Below are 20358 nucleotides of genomic sequence, written 5' to 3' on the forward strand. Positions count from 1 at the left end.
ACTGAGCATCCTTTTTTCATTGTTTGAACAGTGTCTTTTAAAGAGCATTGAGTCTTCATTGTAAAGAAGTCTAATTTCTCCCTCCTTTCCTTCCTTCCTTCCTTCCTTCTTTTCTTTCTTTCTTTCTTTGAGTTGGGGTCTCACTCTGTCACCCAAGCTAGAGTTCAGTGGCATGATCATGGCTTACTGCAGCCTCAACTTCCTGGGCTCAGGTAACCCTCCCTCTTCATCCTCCTGAGTAGCTGGGACTACAGGTGCACACCACCTTGCCTGGCTAATTTTAAAATTTTTTTTGTAGAGACAAGGTCTCTCTATGTAGGCCAGGCTGATTTCAAACTCTTGAGCTCAAGAAATCCTCCTGCCTCAGCCTTCCAAAGTGCTGGGATCACAGGTGTGAGCCACCATGTTCAGTCTAATAATTTTTAAATTATCCTGTTATAATATTGGTTTTGGTATTTTATCTAAGACTATTTGCTTCATCATGATCACAAAGATTTTTCTCCATTATCTCCTAGAAGGTGTATAGTCTGGGGTTTTACATTTAGGTTTCTAAATTGTTTTCAGATAATTTTTAGGATAGGACTTGCTGAAACATAGGATGAATAACCAGGGAAAAGGGCAATTTAAGGATAAAATGGCTATTTTTCTTGGGAAAGTGCAAATAGCAAGATAATGGCGTTATTCATGGAGATAGAAAGGAGTGAGGGAGTTAGATTTGGTGGTAAAGGTTGTGAAAACTGCTCAGTTTGTAAGATATTGAGGTATCAAAGAGGCAAACTGGAAAGTCAGATTACAAAAGATAGAAAAATGAATATGGAGGCCAGAAAATATCCAGGATCTTCCTTCCTATGGAAGATTTGGAGGAGAAAATTGGCAGATGTCACTAAAAACTTACAAAGATTAAGTAACCCAAGGATGCAGATATGACTACTGCACTAAAATGGAGGCAATGGGGACTTTGACAGGAGTGGCCTCTCTGAAGCATCAGACCTGTCTGGGATGGGAAATGAATGGGGAAAAGGAACTAACTAGAGGTCATGAAATGGAATGGAGCTGATTAATAGGATTAATGCTAAATTTAGGGTTGTGTTGATTTGATATAGAATTGAAATAGGGGCTACCTTTTGTCATGTGAGGAGTAATATTCCAGATATTAGTGATACTCCTTGTGTGACTTCTGGTACTCAAAAGTGGAAGAGTGAGAGGCCTAGCTTTATTATTAGGGCAATTAGGATTATTATTGAGGATGCTTGATTAAATTTATTTAGAATAGTTCATTGTCCTGAGTAGCTTATGTTGGTAATTACAGCTATTATCAGGACTATGGAGGTGGTGGCTTGAATTAGGAAATATTTAGTAGCTGCTTCAGTTGATCAGGGGTTGGCTTTTTAAATTAGGAGTGGTGTGATGGCTAGCATACTTATTTCTAATGCGATTCAAATTAGTAATCAGTGTGAGCTGAATATGGTAATTATAGTGCCTGAAAATAAGGTGAGAAAGATAGAGAAGATAATAGGTTTAATTAGTACAGGAAGAGTATAAAACCAACATTTTTGGGGTATGGGCCCGATAGCTTATTTAGCTGACCTTACTATAGAATGTTGTGTAATTTGGTAGCACAAAGAATTTTGAATTCTTAAGTACAGGTTCAATTCCTGTAATTCTAGAAATAAGAGGGCTTAAACCTCTATTATTTACCCTATCAAAGTAACTCTTTTGTCAGACATATTTCTTGTTTTATAAGTGTGGTGGGATACTGCATATCAGGATGGGTATTGAGATATGTCATATGCATAAAGCCAGTGTAAGGGGAAGAAAATTTTTCATAGTAGATGTATTGATCATACCGAAATCATGGGTATGAAGCATGGACTCATAAAAATAGTGAGGTGAGAATGAGTGTTTTTATTATGAAATTGATTGTGAATATTTCTGGTATGAAAATATTGTGTAGTGCGCCTATGAAGATAATGGTAGTCAGAGCATTTATTATGATAATGTTTACATAGGTTTCTGTTAATGTTGAGATAAATCATATTATTGCTAGTGGTCAGGAGGGAGTAATCAATCAGGAGTACTCTTGGGTTATAATTAGTATTATTAGTGTGAAGCATCCACTTATGATAAGGACTGCTAAGAGGATGATTGCGAGGGTTACTTCATATGAGATTGTCTGGGCCACTGCTTGAAGTGCGCTGATTAATGCGCATTTGGAGTTTGATGCTCAGCCTGATCAAAGAATTGAGTACACTGTAGGCTAGATGTGGCTAGGATAAATAGGATACTTAAGTTTATGTTAAGGAGAGGATGGGGCATAGGTATAGGAATTCATATAATCAGGGGGAGGGATAGGGCGAGTATGGGAGCAATAGTATATAATAGGGATGTGAATGTAAGTGGCTGAAGGGGTTCCTTGATAAATAGTTTTATGGCATCTGCAAAAGGTTGAAGGAGGCCATATGGCCCAATGATATTAGGACCTTTTCGGAGTTGCATGTACCCCAGTACTTTATGTTCTGCTAGTGTTAAGAAAGCTATAGCTAGGATTACTGGGATGATTAGGATTAGTAAATTAATTATAAACATCATGTTAAGAAGAGGAGTTGAACCTCTGACAGTAAAGTTTTAAGTTTTATGCAATTACCGGGCTCTGCCATCTTAACAAACCCTGTTCTTGGACAGGGTGCTTAGTTAATTTACTTGTTTAAGATTATTTCATCTATTAAATCAGGAGCATCTCGGGTAGAGGTGGGCCCCATCTTTCTTGTCCTTTCGTACTGGGAAAGATAGGAAATAGATAGAAAACGACCTGGATTGCTCCGGTCTGAACTCAGATCACGTAAGATTTTGTTTTCTTTTTGAGTTGGAGTCTCACTCTGTTGCCCAGACTGGAGTGCAATGACTGCTTCTGGCCACTGCAGCCTCGCCTGCTGGGCTCTAGCAATCCTTCCGCCTCAGCCTTCCAAGTAGCTGGAACTACAGGCGCGCGCTGCCACACCTGGCTAATTTTTTGATTTATTGTAGAGATGAGGTCTCCAAGTTGCCCAGATGGGTCTCGAAGCTGTGGGCTCAGGCAATCCGCTCACCTCGGCCTTCCAAAGCGCTGGGATTACAGGCTGAACCGCCGAGCCCAGCCACGTAGGATTTTAATCGTTGAACAAACGAACCATTAATAGCAGTTGCACCATTGGGATATCCTGATCCAACATCGAGGTCGTAAAACCCTATTGTCGATATGGACTCTATAATAGAATTGCGCTGTTATCCCTAGGGTAACTTGTTCTGTTGCTCAAACAAGTTTGGGTCAATAAATGATGTTTCTTAGACTGGTAGAGTCTTGGGTTTAATCATTCGGAGATTTGTTTATGCTCCGAGGTCACCCCAACTGAAATTTACAGCTCATATCCAGGGAGGTATTAAGCCTTTAGGTTGTTTAAAGTTTGGTTGAGTTGTTAAATTGAAGCTCCATAGGGTCTTCTCGTATTATTAATATATCTCCACCTCTTCATGGAGATGTCAATTTCACTGATCAGAAGCAGGAGACAGTAAAACCCTCGTGTGGCTATTCATAGAAGTCCTTATTTAGATAACAAGTGATTATGCTACCTTTGCACAGTCAGGATACTGCGGCCATTTAATGCATGTCACTGGGTAGGCAATGCCTCTAATACTGGTTATGCTAGAGGTGATATTTTTAGTAAACAGGCGGGATTTAGTTTTGCCGAGTTCCTTCTACTTCTTTTAATCTTTCCCTTAATGCATGCCTGTGTTGGTTTAACAATGAAAGTAATAAATCATCTTATTAGTTGGTTATTCATATTAAGTTGTTAACTATCAGTGGTTTATCTGGTCTGATATAAGCTTGTGCGGGGAGAATAATTTCTTGTTACTTATATTAGCAGTGTTACTTCTATAGGCTTATAGATTAGTCTAGCGGTGTTATAGTAGTTGTGGTTGCCGGTTGGAATTAAGGTGTGTGAAGCGGGGTTGAGCTTGAACGCTTTCTTAATGGGTGGCTGCTTTTAGGCCAACTATGTGGAAGGGCAAATTTACTCTCTAAGTAAGGTTGTTTCCTTTTTCTAAAGAGCTGTCCCCCTTTAGAATAACATTTAAATTTACATGAGGATTATTTGGTTCTGTGGGTAAATTTAAAGTTGAACTGAGATTCTATTCTGGACAACCAGCAATCACCAGGCTCGATAGGCTTTTTACTACTACTTGAAAGTCTTCTCACTATTTTGCAACATAGATGAGTGCGCTCTTCTGGCTGTTCACAAGTAGCTTGTCTAGATTCGGGTTTTTTGGCTAAAGTTCTCTTTGTAAAATTGTTCTAGCTAATTCATTATGTAAAAGGTAAAAGTAGGAGTCTTTGCTTTTTTGTACTTTTAAAGTGTCTTTCATCTTTCCCTTATGGTACTTTGTCTATAGCGCCAAAATAAGTTTCTATCTCCTATACTTTTAGGTTGTGTAAATGTTTTGGTTTAGAGAGGGTTGATGTAGTTTGGTTGGTTTTAATTTGGGCTAGCATTAGTTCAAAGTGGTCTATTTATGAAATCTTCTGGGTGTAAGCTGGGCGCTTTGGACTTAAGCTACACTTTGTCTTTTCCAAGCACACTTTCCAGTATGCTTACCTTGTTACGACTTATCTCATCTTATGCATTACGGTTATTTATTATATATTTATATGTTGTGTAGTTGCATTTGAGGAGGTTTGACGGGTGGTGTGTGCGTGCTTCATGGCCTTTTTCAACTAAGCTCTCTATTCTTAGTTTACTGCTAAAGCCTCCTTTAATCCTTGTTTTCATAAGAATGTCCATAGTACTCTAAAGTAGAGAATGTAGCCCATTGCTTTCCACCTCATAAGTTACACCTTGAACTAACGTTTTTATGTTCATACTTGTGCTTACTTTAAGGCCTTTTGAGGGTTTGCTGAAGATGGCGGTATATAGACTAGATTAGCAAGGGGTGGTAAGGTTTATCAGGGTTTATCGGTTATAGAACAGGCTCCTCTAGAGGGATGTGAAGCACCGCCAAGTCCTTTGAGTTTTAAGCTGTTGCTTGTAGTACTCTGGCGAATAAATTTGTTTGTAGTTATTTATGTTTATGGCTAAGCATAGTGGGGTATCTAATCCCAGTTTGAGTCTTAGCTGTCATGTCTTCAAAACATTAAAGTCACTTTCGTAGTGAGAGAACCATAATAGAGTATACCATAAACTTAGGTTAAGAGCATGCTATAACCCAATAAGTATGTAATCAGCTTGTGGACAATAGCACAGCCATTTTAGTTTTCTGCATTAAAACATAACCTGTAGCTGTTTAAAGTTTCAGTTATGGGAAAAACTGCAAAGCTCCAGTTCAAGCTTCAACCCCTTCCCTTGACCCACTTTCCCCTTAGCAACAACCAATCAGGTGCCGGGAAAATCACCTAAAGTTTCCAAATGTCTCTGCAACTTTCCCAGCTAGTAGGCCAAGGTCAGTCCGAGTCAAGCTAGCCAATCTTCCACGATTAAGCTGACCACCAGAGGTTACTACCCAATTAAATGGTAACAAGACTGGAAAGTCCCCCCAAACTCCTCCTCCCTTTGTGTGAAAGCATAAAAGATATCTCCTTAAGAAAGTCAGGGTCTCTGGATGTACTCTACTGCATCGGTTGTCGACAGAGGTCCAGGCTCGAGCTTGTAAATAAAGACCCTCTTAAACTTTCATCGGAATTGGCTCTTGGTGGTCTCTCAGATTGAACTTTCGGCCACTACAGTAGATGATTTTGGACTTGGCTGTAGCTTTTTATGGCTTAGTCAGGATTTAACTTTAGTTTAGGGGTGTTTTAAACACGCTTTACACCGGTTTTTATTAGTTTGGATTAATCGTATGACCGCGGTGGCTGGCACGAAATTTACCAACCCTGGTGTTCTAGTGTAACTTAGTCAAACTTTCGTTTATTGATTAAATTCTACTACTGCTTTGTCCCGTGGGGGTGTGGTTGAGCAAGAAGTTATGAGCTACTTATTAGTGTTCTTGATGCCTGCTCCTTTTGGTCTGTTGGGACCTAGAGGGCATTCTCACTAGAAGGCAGATACTTGCATGTATAATTTTACTAGGAACTAATAAAAAGGCTAGGACCAAACCTGTGTGTTTATGAGGTTAAAAACCCATCTAGGCATTTTCAGTACCTTGCTTTAAATGTAAGCTACATTAACTTATTGTTTATTTCATTTGTTGAGCTAGAGTGTTATGTCAGTATCGGGGGAGTTAACAATATTGTAGACATTGGGAAGGGCTTAATATAGAAGGTTTAAATTCTATTTAATTTTATAGACTTTAAAGGTTTTTAATTGAGAATTCATTTAGAAATCGTTTCTAGACAAAATCATAACTGGGTTTGGATTAGTGTTATTTGAGAAATATGAGTTTGGTTCGTAGGTTTCATTCTTTAATAGGGACATAGCTCTGTAAGGTAATTAATAGCAGATGAAGCGATGTGCTTTAGTTTGTAGTGAATTTGGCTATATGAGCTGGCATAAGTCTCTTGTTTTGGGGGTTTGGCAGGAGTGTGTTATTGTGTTAGTAATACTATAGCAACGGAGGGTAGGAGGGGTTTGCATATAGAATTCTATATATATATTCTTTGTGTACGCATATGCGTATGCATGTACAGGTTGTGTATGCATATGCATATATGTGTACGGGTTGTGCATAATATGATTATGTCCTTCAAGCATGAGTTAAATAGTAACTTATAACTGTGTTATGCAGAACTGTACCTTTCAATTCGGGCATGTCTACAATTGAATTGTCTACAACCAGGCTCCCTGGCCTTGCTTAGCTAAAACTCCCCCCACTAAAAATTTAAAAATGCCAAATACATTTAATTCTCCCATGACTGGAAAATAGAGTGTATGGCCTGTTACCATCAAGATGTCTTATTTAAGGGGAATGAGTGGGCGATCTGAGTTGTTATGGCCCCGAAGTAAGAAGCAGATGCCAGGTATAGTTTCATATTAGTCACCCTCAAGTGGTATCTTGCAGGTTTGAGACCAACCTGGACAACTTGGTGAGACCTCATCTCTACAATAAATTAAAAAACAAATTAGCCAGGTGTAATAGCAACACCCATATTTCTGGCTACTTGGAAGGCTGAGGTGGAAGGATTGCCAGAGCCCAGCAGGTCCATGCTGGGGTGGCCATGAGTGTACCATTGCATTCCAGCCTGGGCAACAGAGTGAGACTCCAGCTAAAAAACAAAAATTTTTTTGAAGATACGAAGTCACTACATAATGATAAAAAGTTCAATCCATCAACAAGAAATGTCCATCCTAAACATATATGCACCCAACATAGGAGCACCAACTTTCATAAAGCAGCTTCTAGGTAAACTCAAAAAAGATATTGATTCTAACACTACCTTAGCTGGGGACTTACCCCACTAACAACCCTAGACAGATCATCAGGTCAAAAAGTCAACAAGGAGATCTGTAACTTCAACATGACACTTGACTAAATGGACTTAATTGGTACCTACAGAACACTCCACCCAACAGTCACAGAATATACATTCTACTCATCACCACATGGAACGTACTCTAAGATCAACCACATCCTCGATCATAAATCAAGCATAAACAAATTCCATAAGATTGAAATTCTGCCATGCACCTTCTCAGACAACAGTAGAATAAAAATAAACTTCAACACCAACAGAGTTCCCCCCAAACTCACAAAGACATGACACTAAACACCATGATGCTAAGCAACTTCTGGGTCAACACAGAAATCAAAAACAGAGATTAAAAGATACCTGGAAACAAATGAAAATGAAGAAACATCTTACCAAAACCACTGGGATGCCACGAAATCAGTAATAAGAGGGGGATTAATATCTCTATGAACACACATGAAGAAAATGGAAAGACTACAAGTTAACAGCCTAACAAATCACATAAGACCACGAAAACCCTACCTTCAGCAGAAGAATCCATATTACCAAAATAAAAGTCCAAATTTGGGACATAAAAGACAAAAAGATAATACAAAAAAAATCAATGAAGCAAAAAACTGATTCTTTGAAAGGATAAATAAGATTGATGGACCCCTAGCTAGACTGACCAAGAAAAAGAGAGAAAAAGCCCAAAACAATCAGAAATGCAAACGATCAAGTCACAACTGACTCTGAAGAAATATAAAAGATTATCAGAGATTGCTATGTACACTTGTATGAAAAAACTCAAAAATCTAAATGAAATAGAGGACTTTCTTATATCACACAACCTTCCCAGGTTGAAACAAGAAGAAATCAAGACCCTAAATAGACTAATAACAATCCGGGAAATTGTGTCATAAGAAAAATACCTACAAAAAAAGACCTGGACCAGATGACTTTCCAGCAGAATTCTACAAAACATATAAGGAGGAAATGATACCAATCCTATTGAAAGTATTCCAGGCAATTGAGAAAGATGGAATGCTCCCAAAATCATTTTATGAAGCTAACATAATATTGATACCCAAATCAGGTAAAGATCCAACAAAGAAAGGGAACTTCAGGCCAATATCCCAACAACACATCTAAAAAAATCATCTACCATGACCAAGTAGGCTTCATCCCTGGGATGCAGGGCTGGTTCAACATTCATAAGACCATAAACATAATTAAATACATCAACAGATGTAAAAACAAAAATTACATGATTATATCATTAGACACAGAAAAAGCTTTTGATAAAATACAGCACCACTTCTTGATTAAAAACCCTCGAATATCTAGGCATAGATGGAACATAATTCAGAATAGTAAGAGCCATCTATGAGAAACCCACAGCTAGCATACTGCTAAACAGACAGAAATTGGAACCATTTTCCCTGAAAACTGGAACAAGACAAGGATGCCCCTCCTTTTCAACATAGTTTTGGAAACCCTACCTAGAACAATCAGACAAGAGAAAGAGATTAGGTATATCCAAATAGGAAAAGAGGAAGTCGAATTATCCCTGTGTTCCCTGTGCTGAGCTTGGTCTTAGGCTGATGATATCTTCTATAGTGTAGGACTCAGTTGTAGAACAGGTGCAGATGACATGATTCTATACCTCAAAAACCCAAGAGAATCTCCTTGCACTGATAACTTACTTTGGCAAAATCTCAGGGTATAAAATAAATGTGCAAAAGACAGTCACATTTCTATACACCAACAATAAACAAACAGAAGCCCAAATAAAAAACACAATCCCATTCCCAGTAGCCACACACAAAAAAAATCAAATACTTTGACATCTTCCTTACCAGAGATGTGAAAGACCTTTACAATGAAAACTACAAAACACTGCTCAAAGAAATCAAAGATGACACAAACAAATGAAAAAATATTCCATGCTCATGGATTGGAAGAATCAATATTGTTAACATGTTCATCCTACCCAAGGCGATCTACAGATTTAACGCAATATCCGTTAAATTAACAGCAGCGTTCTTCTCATGCCTGGAAATGACAATACAGGAATTCATATGGAAACATAAATGACCATGATTAGCCAAAACAATCCTCAGCAAAATAAATAAATAAATAAAAGCAGGAGGTATCACATTCCTGGACTTTAAACTTTATTATAAAGTTACAATAATCAAAAAGCCCAGTATTGGTACAAGAACAGGCATAGACCAAAGGAACAGGATAGAGGTTCCAGAAGCAAAACCTCAATTTCTCAACCAACTCATCTTCAAAAAAGCCTCCACCACCAACCACGGGGAGAAAAGAACCTATTCAGTAAATGATGCTGGGAAAACTGGCAGATCACATGCAGAAGATTAAAACAAGACTCCCCCTATCACCATACACAAAAAACTCTAAATGTACCAAAGATCAAAACATAAAACCTCAAACTATAAGAACCTCAGAAAATGCAGGAGACACCCTTATGGAAATTGGAACTGGCAACCAATTCCTGACAAAAACCTCAAGTGCCTGTGTCATAAGAGATAAGATTGACAAGTGGTACCTTATCAAACTGACAAGCTTCTGCAAAGTCAAAGAAACCATCAAGAGAGCAGGGAAACAGCACACCGACTGGGAAAAAATATTTGCCAACTGTATGCCTGACAAAGGCCTAACATCTAGGATCTACAAGGAACTCAACCATGCTGAAAAGAAAAAAAAGACCAGTCCTATTACAAAGTGGGCAAAAGATATTAATAGACACTTCTCAAAAGAAGACATGCGAGCAGCCAACAGATACATGAAAAAATGCTCTGCCTTAGTAGTCATCAAATAAATGCAAATTAAAACTACACTGGGATACCACCTAACTCCAGTCAGGATGGCTGTCATTAATAACTCAAAAAACAACAGAGGCTGGAGAGGATGCAGCAAAAAGGGAACACTTCTACACTATTGGTGGGAGTGTAAACTAGTACAGTCTCTGTGGAAAACATTGTGGTAATTCCTAAAAGATCTAAAAATTGGCCTTCCATATGACCTCATGATTCCCCTACTGGAAATATACCTGGAGGAACTCACATCACTCTATGAAAAAGATACCTGCACAATTTATGTTTATTGCAGCTTTGTTCACAGTAGCAATAACATGGAACCAACCATGCTGCCCATCGAAAGAGGACTGGATAAAAAAAGTATTACATATACACAGTGGAATATTATGCAGCCATAAAGAAGGATAAAATCATGAACTTCACAGCAACCTGGATGGACTTAGAGTCTATAATATTGAGCAACCTATCCCAGAAACAAAGAATTGAGTATCACACATTCTCACTCATAAGCAGACCTTGAATAATTATCGTTAATACTATAAGAAAATGATTGCCTAGCCAGGCTGGTAGCGCATGCCTGTAGTTCCAGCTACTTGGAAAGCTGAGGCAGAAGGATCGCCAGAGCCCAGCAGGTTGAGGCTTTGGTGGCCGGAAGCATGCTACTGCACTCCAGTCTGGGTGACAGAGTGAGACTCCAACTCAAAAAAAAAAGAAAAAAGAAAAAGATTGCCAGTAGCGGGAAACTGCCAGCGGGGAGGGTATGCAGGATTGGCAGTAGTGGGAATCTTCTGGGGGAGGGGGGGCACACCTCATCAACAAGGGTACCTGCATAATGAACATTTGTATACCTAACCCTGTATTGTACCCCAAATCTTTAAAATAAAAAAATTAAAAGTAAAAAAACCCCCCAAAAACAGAAAGGTCAATGTAAAAATATGTCAATATCAACACCCCATAACTTTTAAATTTTTTATAGAGACAAGGTCTCACTGTGTTATCTAGGATGGTCTCAAACTCCTAGGCTCAAGCAATCTTTCTCCCTGGCCTCCAAAAGTGCTGGGATTACAGGCATGAGCCACTGTTAACAGCCTTTTTATACTTTTAAGATGCAGTGTACACAGTACCCACCTTGTTATTCATTTTAAGGCAACATGAAGGACTAAGGCAACATGAAGGATAATACTGCCTTGCAGATTATTATTTTAAAGTAAATGGAAGAGCCCTTAGATATGAATTTAACAAAATATGTATAAGATCTATATGAGAAAAACTACAACATTCTGATGAGAGAAATCAAATAATTAAATAAACGGAGAGGTATTAAAAAAAAACAACAACACACAAACTCCATGTCATTGTAACCAGCAGATGGCTTTACAGGCTACCAATGTCTTTAGAACCTTTTATGCTTTCCTGTTATTTTTCCTGCTGAAGTTTTAAAATATTTTTTGAGGAATGATTAGCATTTAAAAGCATATGTTTTATACCTTATCTACTATTCCAAAGTGCATTATGGGATAATTTGTCCATTATATTACTATCAAAAGAGGTATCTTCTTCTAAAGTATTTTAAATTTTTCTTTTTTAATAGTTTTTCAATCCACCTGATTATTATTTGTAAGTATGATATAATGTAATGATATGTTTTTCCACATTGATAAACAATAATCTATATACCACTTTCAGGAAATAAATCTATATTTTTCTCATTGAGACAACGGCTGGTCTGCCATATATTGATTTCATATTTCTTTGATTTATCCTGAGCTATTTATTTTCATTGGTTTGTTTGTCTATCACAGTGTACTCACAGCACATTGTCTTAATTCTATAGCCTTTTTAAAAAAATACATATTGATATGTGATATGACAAATTCCTCATCTTCTTCACACTTAACTAGTCTTTGTCTTTCTCTATTATATGATAATAAACTTGTCATGCTCCATGTAAAATATGATTGCAATTATGAATAGGATTACATTACATGTATGGAAAAAAATAAAGTAAATGGAAGAAATACTTAGAGAATATGTGAATTTTGAAAAAAACAAATAATAAATGTGACAAAGTTTGAATACAGTAAGAGTTAATTGCTCTTAATTTTACTATAAAAATAAGCATTATTGGAGTTTTTAATATGGTTTATAATTTCAGAGGCTATATAAATACAAAGAATGTGTATAATTCATAAGATCCATTTTCTTCCTCTTCATAAGACTCAGAGTGAGAGATGTCTTCTAATTGCTTAAACTTAGACTATTCCTTCTAGTACACTATTCCAAAATTCCCTAGCCTAACACAGTTAGACTGCATAATTGTTTTATAATTAAGTACATGATGTTCTTTTTTTTTTGGAGTCAGAGTCTTAGTCACTCAGGCTGGCTGAAATGCAGTGGCACATTCACAGTCACCACAGCCTCAGCCTGCTGGACTCGTGATCCTTCCACCTCATCCTTCCAAGTAGCTGGGACCACAGGCACATGCCACCATGCCTGGCTAATTTTTTATTTATTGTAAAGAAGAGGTCTTACCATGTTGCCCAGGCTGGTCTTGAACTTCTGGGCTCAGGCAATCCTCTCACCTTGTCTTCCCACAGTGCTGGGATTACAGGTGTGAATCACTGAGCCTGGCCATGATGTTCATTTTTAGCTCTAAGATTCATGTTGTCAGGGTCATTTCATGGCCTTATTGACCCTGGAATCAAAAATTCCTAGTACATAATAGAAAACCAAATGTTAATAATGTTGAGATGAATGACTCAAGTAATTATAAGACATGAAAATCATAAACATGATTAAGAACTAAAGAATAAACATAATGATTACTAATAGAAACTTAATGCTGAAAATGTAAAAATGTAGAAAGGTCAATGACCTAGAAAAGGAAATATAAAAACCAAATACACACATATGTGCATACAAATATTTTTCCTGAGAAATATAATCAATTTTAGGGTAATTATTTATTACATGAGATTAATTTATTTGGGATTTGAAATAGAGGATTGTAATATAGACACAATACATCTTTATTCTAAACAGAAGTACCTCTTTTTCCACATCAAAATTTGAATGACGCACTGGTTATGAAAATATGAAGAATGACAAATCTCCTGGTAAAGTGTTGGAGTGTATTTTTGTAATTTGGGGTGAGGGAACTCATCTTATACATGGTTCGAAAAAGTAGCATTTTATTTTATAATAATGAAGTAGTAATATTAGTAGATATTACATTAAACTAATTAAACACAAAAATATTTGACTAAGTAGAACAAACCAGAGACATCTAAACAATAACATTAGTAATAACACATTAGATTATTAAAAGACCGAAATCAAATGATGGCAATGTTTATGAACGGGCAGTACTTAAGACCCATTCATACACTTAAAAATATGTTTGTCTCATGAATAGCCATAAAGATGGCAATGAAATTCAAGGAACTGTCTTGCATTTTCAACTCTAACATATATTAATATGCCAAAATATTATGGACAATGTTATCTAATGCAAGCTTAATTTTTCATGTCTATCACAAAGCATAATTAATCAAATATGACTTTAAAAATGGAGTTCCTGCTAGGTGCAGTGGCTCACTCCTGTAATCCCAGCACTTTGGGAGGTGGAGGTGAGAGGATTGCCTCAGCTCAGGGGTTCAAGACCAACCTGAGCAACATGCCTATATATACACATTTTTTTCCTGAAGGTAGATAGCATAGAAGTTAGAAGATATATTAAACACTTTTTTGTGTGCAGAAAATGTTCAGGCTTGTATCTTGTTTATCTTTTAAATGTATTTAATTTGACTTATGCCTTTTACAGCAACAACAGTTTTTGTAAGACTCTAAAACATGTCTTTTTTTATAGAACCCTGCATTGTGGATTAAAGGAAGTTCTAAAGTTTTTGCAATCTCATTTCAGTTGCATTTATCATAATAAATACATTATGTAATTCATAAGTCATTAACATGTTTGGGCAGAAAACTGAATACAAATATATCACTAAAAGAGTAAGGACATGAGTGTGGGGTACAGGGGTCCTGGTCCCACTAGCAGTGATCATGTGTTTTTCACAGATTCAGCAGGACATTAGACAGAGAGAATGAACAAACAAAATTCACTCAGTGCTAGGTCAAGCAGGAGTCTCAACGCTCTTTCTGAACATAGGTAATTGAAAATCTGTCTGGAAGGATCCTCACCAATTGCTGATACTGTTCTTTTGAAGGCTGGAGAGGAGAGGAAGAAGGGAGGTAGTGTGTAAGAGAAGATTCATTTTATCTTTATATATACATGGTTTTAAATTGTTCATATAAACATATTATTTGTATAGCAATATTTAAGGTTGAAAAAAATAGGAAACCACTAATGCAATGAAAATAGGTTTCAAAATAAGGACAGTGAACCAAAATAAGGAAAGAAATGATCCAGGAATTATTTCAAGAAGAATTACAAAATAAAGTGAGATGAACACATAGGTCAATAGAAGTTACCACGAACATTTGAAAACTTTGCATGAAGCAGAGAGACTGACCATCTTGACATTGGTGAGGCTGTTGATCATTCCAGTTCCCAAACACCTACTGTGTCTTTATTCTCAGGCAATAATGACATCATTTTCTCTGATCCAGGGATTTTGTGGCGACACATGAACAACTAAATTAAGAGGATCCTGCTCTCACAGTGGAAGGTGAAACTGATTTTCTAACAGTGCCTTGACATAACTTTTATTTTCCATTTAAAAATAATTATCTTATAAAATAAGATTTGTTTTTAGGGTGAAACCACAAGAGAGACAAGAAATATGAGAGAGAGAGAGAGAGAGAAAATTGCAGATATAGGAAGGGGTCAATATGGAATGGCAGCTGAGGCCTCTTGGAGGGCAGACAAAATGTCAGAATAGTTTGAGAATAAAAATATACAGGGTAACCTTTGCATTTTGAGATTTAAAGTCCTAATTATTACTTTTCCTGTATGCCCAATCTTTTCTTTATGATCATCATTACATAAGATTTATATTTCTATAAATGAAACTTTCATGGATCTAAATGAGAAATATTAATAGCACATATGATAGAACATCCACTGATGATAATTATTTGGAGACACATTAATAAACACTATTTAGTACAACATGTCCCTGCTCAAAATAAAAGAAAAATGCACATACCGCACTAGCAACTGAAATCACAGACACTAGGTGTCTACTCAGAGTAGTTTCAAATTCACTGTCTTACAATTCTCAATCTGCCTGTATCTGGAAGTCCTTAGAATGATCCTTCTTATGGTCAGTGAGTTTAGTGAAAAGCAAATGAAAGAAGCTGTTGAGAAAATATAACTGAGAGGAGAGGTAAGAGAGATGTTAGGCAGCCCTAACGCAGATTGACAAGAGTGGTGACATGACTCTGGTTCCCTTAGTAAATAGCTTTCTTATTTGTATGTGCTTGTCTCTGCCTATCAGTGTTGTATATATATTTCCTTGCCTTACAGCATGCAATAGCACCTTCAGTGTAATACAGATTAAGGATGTAAAGAGTAGCCATTCTTCTTTATTTTGAGCCCCATGAGAATATCAAATAAAAGACTACAAGTTATGATATCTGCTAATTTTGTATGTTTTTTAAAGTTAAGGAAGATCCCTCATATATTTTATCATCATATTCATTTATGTTTGTGTGTGTATATATGTTTACATATATATTATTTTTGAACATACATACTATTTTTAAACAACTTGATAGCATGTTGAGTACATTGCACCCTTTGACCAATGGATACTTTGCTGTATATTTCCTAAATAAATTGAATTTATCCCATATAAACTGAGTATAACGATGAAAATAAAAGTTAAATTGAAACTTAGTGTTGTTACAATAAAATTATTCAATTTATAGACAATATTTTATCAATTGCGAAAATTGCTTTGTTTTTCAAGATGTCTGAGAAGAAGTATTATTAGCAGGTCTTAATCACAGGAAGAGCCAAAAGTGTATAGATAAGCACACTTTGAAAACATTGCTCAAGAGGAGTCATGAGAGTTTAACAGAAAGTGAGGACAAGCTTTGAAATCTACAAAGAAGACTTTGTGGCAGGGACCGACTAGAAACCCAAGTAAGAAAGTAGGTGGGTGAGAGCCTTTCTGCAATCCACTTTCTAGTGGGGAATCATAAAATCCAGGCCACAAGAGTGCACCTAGGTCCTCTCAAGCCCTATATCTACTTTGGGGAATGACTAAAAGACTGTAAAAAGAAACTGCTCTGGAAAGTGTTCCACATATCTTTTTTTAGATATAGGTAACTACTCTGGGACTTCATTCCTGATCCTCTCTTAGCAGACTGAGCACATTCCTGGGAATCAGTAGCATCAGTCCTGGCTGTTGAGCACTTGCAGAACTGGAGGCTGTGCTGGGGATGGTCTCCCATGACCAATTCTGAGAAGCAAGTGTGAAGTGGGTTCTAGCAACTGGCACTGGAACCAGTCACCCTAGCCACCCGCCTCAAGACCTGAGCAGAGAAGAGCTTGGTCTTAGGCTGGATGATATCTCCTATAGACTAAGACTGAGTTGTAGAATAGGTACAGAATGCCAGGACTGTTTGGGTGCCTGGATGTTGCCACAGCCAGGATGGAAGAGGGAGACCTACCTGACAGGGACATGAGAGGGACACAAGTCTCACTCCCTGTGACAAAAACTGTGGCTGCTGGTACTGCTCTACTGTTCCTCTACTAAGACTTCAGCCCACCAAGTGTTACTCCTCCCAAGCATTTTGCCAAGAGTTTGAGGCCTCCCTGCACCCTCATAGAAGTGGTACATAAACCTGCCACTGAGGGGCCTAAGTGCAACCTTGCCTGTTCTATCTACACTTCTTCTACCCCCATGACAGAACTTGAAATTTCAACTTCTGGGTATTTCTCAACCCAATCTATCATCTGGGACAACTGAGCACATCTCTCAGGAAAAAAAGGTGTGGAATAAATTGTATCACTATCACAGCATGAAAAAGCAAAGTAATATAACACCCCCAAAAGAACACAATAATTCTCCAACAATAAATCCTAACCAAATGTAATACTTGAAACATCAGATAAAAATTTTAAAAATCTGATTTTAAAAAAAGCTTCATGAGAATCAAGAGAAACCTGAAATCCAATGCAAAAAAAAATCAGAAAATCAATTCAGGATATGAATGAGAACTTTACCAAGAACATAGATATATATTTTTTAAAAGAAATTTTGAAACTGAAGAATTCATAAGAGGAACCACCGAATACATTCAAAAAGTTTAACAATAGACTAGACCAAGTAGCATAACAAATCTTAGTACCTGAGAACATGTTCTCTGAAATAATCCAATCAGACAAAGGAAAAAAGTTAAAAGAAGGAAACATACCTTCAAGATGTTTGCGACTATGTAAAGCAACCAACTTATGAATTATTGGTATTCCTGAGGAGGAAGAAAGACTGAAAAGTTTAGAAAATCTATTTAACAAAATAATTGATGAAAACCTCCCAAGTCTACTAGAACATTGAGATATCCAGATACAGGAGACCCATCGATTCCCAGAAAAATATGTTGCAAGAAGGACTTCACTACAGCATATTATAACCAGACTGCCTAAAGTCAAAGTGAAAAAAGAATACTAAAATTAACAAGAGAAAAGTAACTAGTCACCTAATAAAGGAAATCTCATCAGAATAACAGCAACCCTATAAGACAGAAGAGAATGAAATAGCAAGTTCTAAATGCTGATAGCAAACAAAACTGCCAGTCAAGTGTTCTACATTCAACAAGATTAAGCTTCCTAAAAGAAGGAGAAATAAAGTCTTTCCCAGACAAGCAAAATACCGAGGGAAATCAACATTAGACTGGCCCAAAAAGAGTGCTTAAAACAGTTCTAGACTTGAAAAGAAAAGGACAGTATTCAGCATCATAAAAACACACAAAAGTGTATAAAACGCGCAGGTAAAGCAATCTCATATAGAAGGAAGAAGAAGAGAATGGCACCACTACAGTATCCCTTTGAAACACAAACACAAAAAGATACAGAAAAAGAAACACAGAATTAATTTTTTAAAAAACCAACTAAAAAACAATTAATATGATAGGAACAAAACTTTACATATCAATATTTACCTTGAATGTAAATAAAGTAAATGTTCACCTGGAGAGTGTTCCCTGTGCTGATGAGTAAAATGCATACTCTGCAATTGTTGGGTAGAATGTTGTGTAGACTTCTATTTTGTAGACCCTCCAAGTCTGGCAGAATAGATATAGCACATGGACCAACTACATGCTCCTTACAAGAAACATTACCTCTAAAGACACATATAGATTGAAAGTAAAAAGAAGCATAAAGATATTCTACATATGGGGGGGGGAGGGGAAAGCGAGCAGGAGTAGCTATACCTATATCAAAGAAAACAAACTTTAAGTAAAAAACTTTTTAAAAAGACAAAAAAGCCATTATATAATGATAAAGAAATTAGTTAGTTGATATAACAATTCTAAATATATATGCACCTAACACCAGAACACCTAAATTCAAAAAACAAATGTAATATGCCTTAAGAAAGACATTAAAGAATAATACAATAATAGTGGGAGACTTGTGGGGGACTTCAACACCCCACTCACAGCATTAGACAGATCATAGAGATGGAAAATCTACAAAGAAACATTGGAATTAAATTGGATTTAGACCAAATGGATCTAACAGAAATCAATACAACATTCTACCCAACAGTTGTGGAGTATACATTTTACTCATCAATATATGGAACACTCCAAGATAGACCACAGAGTAGACCACAAAACAAGTCTTAACAAATTTAGAAACATTAAAATTATATGAGATACTTTCTCAGACTACAATGGAAGGAAACTAGAAATCAACTTTGAACACTATATGAATACATGCAACTTTGGACACTATATGAATACATGAAAATGAATAACATGCTTTTGGATGATCTTTGGGTCGATGAAGAGATTAAGATGAAAATGTAACAAGAAAATTAGGGCAACCCCTTTGGGTCCTTTCCCACTGTGGGAGCTTTTCTGTCCTCTCAATAAATCCTGCTTTCTAAAAAAAGAAAGAAAGAAAAGAAAAGAAAAGAAAAGAAAATGTAATAAGAAAATTGAAACAAATTAAAATGGAAACACAACATAACAAAACCTCTGGGATACAGCAATAACAGTGTTAAAATGGAAATTTATAGTATTAAATGCCTATATCAATCAAGCAGAAAGGCTACACATTAACAATCTGATGTCACAACTCAAGGAATTAGAAAAACTCATAGACAAAAAGAAATAACATAGATCAGGGTGGAACAAGTGATATAGAAAAGGGCAAAAACAATACAAAGGATGAACAAAATGGAAACTTGATTCCTCAATAAGATAAACAAAATTGATAGACCATTAACTAGACTATCCAAAATGGAAGAGAACATCTAAATAAATATGATCAGTAATGAAGGTTTGGGATTAAGATCATCCCCTTACCTCAAGAATGTCTCATATGGTCTCTCAGAAGAGGAGGACCCAGATCTCCAGCCCAAACCCAGATGTTCTGAATCAATTACTCTTATGTTCAGACTTAAGGGCCATTGTATTAAACAAGCCCTTTGAATAGTTTTGAAGCCCATTCAACAACACTTTACTTTTCTGTAGGGTGCCCATGCACCCTGTGCATGCATCTCCTATGATTTACTAGAATCTGGGCAAAGCTTTAGCTGTTTTTGACAGAGTTGGCAAAAATATATCAGTACTTGGGTTTTTTCATAATTCTTTTGAGAAACATTGTATTCAATTTCATTTTTTCTATTATTAGTTACAGGAGTACTACTACACTCCATGTAATAAAATAGACCATGGGATGGACATCTCTGATAAGCTTTTTTTTCTTTTTTTCTTTTTGAGTTGGAGTTTCACTCTGTCGCAGACTGGAGTGCAGTGGCTGCTCCCAGCCACTGCAGCCTCGACCTGCTGGGCTCCGGCAATCCTTCGGCCTTAGCCTTCCAAGTAGCGGGAACCACAGGCACGTGCTACCACGCCCGGCTAATTTTTTGATTTTATTGTAGAGATGAGGTCTCGCCTGCC

The sequence above is a fragment of the Carlito syrichta genome, unplaced genomic scaffold, assembly GCF_000164805.1.
Source record: "Carlito syrichta isolate Samal-C Ts95f unplaced genomic scaffold, Tarsius_syrichta-2.0.1 Scaffold308700, whole genome shotgun sequence".
NCBI classification, from domain to species: Eukaryota; Metazoa; Chordata; class Mammalia; order Primates; family Tarsiidae; genus Carlito; species Carlito syrichta.